Source organism: Echinops telfairi, unplaced genomic scaffold (genome assembly GCF_000313985.2).
Source record: "Echinops telfairi isolate 266 unplaced genomic scaffold, ASM31398v2 ScPeMD7_5592;HRSCAF=6446, whole genome shotgun sequence".
In the NCBI taxonomy this organism is placed as follows: domain Eukaryota; kingdom Metazoa; phylum Chordata; class Mammalia; order Afrosoricida; family Tenrecidae; genus Echinops; species Echinops telfairi.
In genome coordinates, this window is record NW_022109491.1 from 20,514,662 (window position 1) to 20,518,589 (window position 3,928).

A 3,928-nucleotide genomic window follows, 5' to 3' on the forward strand; every position below is an offset into this window, starting at 1 on the left:
GATAGCAAAGTCCCCAGCTACTCCCTCCCCCAGACCCTGGCTATAAAACTCTCCACCTCTCACCCAGACAGCATGACTTCACAGGCCCCCAGTTGGGGACCCATGATGCATCCTGAGCTCCTGTCCCTTTGTACTCCCCTCCCTCCTGGGTAGCATGACTTCTCTCGCCCCAGTTAGGGACCTGTGAACCTTGCACGGGAGCTCTGAAATAAACCTTTGAAACTTTTCTACCTTTGCTTCTTTCTTTCCATCGCCAAATCTACCTTACACATTACAAATAAAAGGATGAAAAGTATGATTGTTTTTGTGTCTTCAGCTAAGCAGGGTAAAGCATAGAAAAATTACCAGACTTTACTGAGTCCTAAGTGTTTTACTTGCATACTATCATTTGTTTCTTACAACCACCTTATGAGATATAACCTATTTTTCTCCTACGAGGAACTGAGGTATAGGGAGGTTTAATATCCTGCTCTAGGGAAGAAAGGAGACCCTAAATATAGCTTATGGAGATATACTCATTAAGTCTTAAGCAAGGCAAAGATTAATCTAGATGAAGGTAACCAACGGAAAGCCATAGGTGCCCAAGGAAACCATATGTGTTGTTTTTTTTTAATCAACTTATTGGGGCTCATACAATTCATCACAATACTTAGATCAATTGTGTACATATGTGTTGTACATATGTGTGTACATAATTGATATTCACTACTTGATCTCTCGGTTCTAACATCCATTGCAATGGCTACACAGAACTCAGACAACATTTATGATTAAAGGATTTATTAAGGAAGTTGGTAGGTTGTAATGCAAGGGACAAATGCTCAGGATACAAACTTCTTTCAGGTATACTAATAAATGCCCCAAAGGAGATACCACTCCACTCTTAAGTCTCAATCTGAAGGCATTCAGCTCAAATTCAGTGTGTCAGCAAACCCAGCTCCCCGAATTAAGTGCTCTGAGGCACCCCATTCCAGTAAGCCTCAGCTCAAAGGCATGCAGCCCATTTCCATTGGTCAGCAAGTCCAGCTTCCCCAATTAAGTGCCCAGAGGCACCTCACTCCACAAACCACTCTCCTTTTCCAAAGCATTCAGCTTTACTTCGTGTGCTGGCAAGTCCGGTACTCTCTTTGATGTTCTGGCTCCTGGTTCTGCTGCTGCTTCTCTGATGTTATTGCTGTCTTCTGGCTCCAGAAAGTTCATTGCACCGGTATCTCAGGTCCACAGGACATGCTCTGCCCTGGCTCTTGCTAATAATGAGATCCCACCCTCTACTTCCCCAGAAGGCTCATTTTATACACAGCAGGATGGCATCCCAGAGACTTCTGGTCATAGTTACTCACAGATTGTGGGGCGAGGAGAGTCCCCAACAAATCATCACAGGTCTGGTAGGCACAATTGTACAGCGATAAAAGTAAAGATTATAGTAGTCATAGCATGAGACGTAGAGGAGGTATTGGAATAATGGAGTCAGACACAATTCATGGTAGTATGCTCACCTCAGCCCCACTTGGTGGTCCTCGTGGGGGGAGCCTGGCCACGCGAGTAAGAGAGAGCCTTGGGAGCGAGAGCAGGAGAGCCCCCACTTTATTGCTAACCAAGGGTTATATCTCATTAGGGGGACATGATTACAGGTAACCACACATCACAGGAAGGCGCAGTACAGTAGGCATACACATCGTTGGAAGGGGATGTATGATAAGACATAAGCGTGACAGGAAGGGGATGAGCTAGGGGTGTGCCCATAGGAATGGGAGGGACTAGGGGTATACATGTGACAAGATGGGCGGACCCTAGATTCATGATGGCGGCCTAACCTAGATCATCCTTGGGCAGGTTTGAGCTCTGGTGTCTCCTACAAGGAAACAAGACAACTATCCTTATCAGAAGGGAGTGGGCCCTACTTGTTGTGGGATAAACAGTGGTGTCTGCTTGGTCTAGATGGCTGATGGCTCTTAGGGAGAATGACCTCTGATCTACTTCTGATGACCTCCAAGTACAGTCATTCGCAAGCAGCTAAGTTTGGCATATATTTGGGTGAGACAACTTGGGAGAAATCCTTCTGTTTTCCACAACAGATGAATCCTATCAGTAATCTTCCCCCACCTTCTTACCAGACCCATGCAGGGAAAGGTCTCTTGGTGGGAGTTAGAGACTTTGACTAGAAGAGCCACATTAAACAATTCACTGCACCTGTGCTTGACCACTTAAAAGGATATGGAGAATTAAGGAGACTCACAAAATCAGGACCAATCCTTCACAGTTGTAGAAGGTACTACAGAAATGGGAAAGGGATTATGATTGGGATACATACTTTTTTTTTTCCATACATTCTTATAGAAGGTAAAACTTAAAAGATTGGTTCAGGGACTTCTGACCAACACAGGTATGACTCATAACTATGTGGACCCTGGTACCCCAAATTCCATCAAGGGCACACCCAGGCAATTCCTAAGACTTAGGCTGCTCCGCCCTGGATTGGTTAGGGGAGCCGATACCTTCAAACATGCTGTAAGGGCAACACTTTCCACATCACAAGTGTTTTCACATCATAGTGTTAATGGTTAGGAAAAATTAAATGGAGATCGAATCTATGTGGAGACAAAAATGAATTTAGGGTTCTCAGTGTAAATAATAGCCTTATGCTTAAATACAAATTAACCAATGGCATACAGATAGTGTCGTGTAAATTGGAATCAATTTGGCACTCAAACGTTTGTTAGAGATTAAACCTATAAGATTGGCTCCTGAAATAAAGATTACGGGGAAAAAATGAGGAGCTGATGCCAAGGGCTTAAGTGGAGAGCAAATTTTTGAAAATGATGAGGGCAACGAATGTACAAATGTGCTTTACACAATTGATGTATGTATGGATTGTGGTAAGAGTTGTATGAGCCCCCAATAAAATGATTTAAAAATAAAGATTACCAGTGAATACCACACACATTTTTAAAAAGTCCTTTTTATGAGGCCAAATGGTCAACAAAAGCAAAGCTGGAAGAGGTAAGTGAACAGAGAAACCGGACTAATCCAAAAGAAACAACCCACGTGGAATTAATGAGGCTGCTTACCTACTGTGAACTATGTATCCAGTATCTGAACAATTTGCCTATTAATTGTTAAATGGGTACCTAATTTGCTGAGTGGGATCCCTGATGGCATACTGGGTTGCTAACTTTAAAGTCAGCGGTTCAAATGCTCCAGCTGCTCCTAGGGCGAAAGATGAGGCTGTCTGTTCCTGTAAAGATTTCCAGTACAGTAAACTCTAACCCCCCGGGGGCCAATAATGGGTGTAGCGTCCCAGGGGGACGGACAACAGAAAAGTGGGTGAAGGGAGATATCGGTCAGCGTAAGACATGGAAAGAAAAATTTATAAATTATCAAGGGTCATGAGGGAAGGCGGGTGGGGGAGGGGGCAATTTATTAAGCCCTTTGCACATGCTAAGGAGCCGTTAAGGTCAGCGGTTCTAAACTAGCAACCTCTCAGGGAGAGAAAGATGGGGCTTTCTGATTCCGTAAAGGTTTACAGTCCCGGAAACCCGAACGGGCAGTTCCACTTTATCCTATTGGCGCGCTATGAATCGGAATCGACTAGATGGCCGTGGGTGTGAGCTGGTTCCACATGCCAACGATGTGTGACCGTGGGTGTATCGTTGGCCCTCTCAGGGCTGGCGTAAATAGAGGATGCCATGGCCTGAAGGGTTCTTAAGGGCGTGATTCAAGAAAGGGGGGTAGAAGCCTTGGGCATTCTAATGACCCTCGGGCAGTTTCGGTCTGAGCGTCCTCGCAGCGTGGCTCTGCGGCAAGAAAAACTACAACCAAAATGGCGCGCCCGGCTCCGCCCGGCTCAGCCACCATTTTCTTGGTAGTTCCGGGACGAGCGGGCACAATGCGCCTGCGCAGACCCGGCATCCTCAGCGCGCCTGCGCGA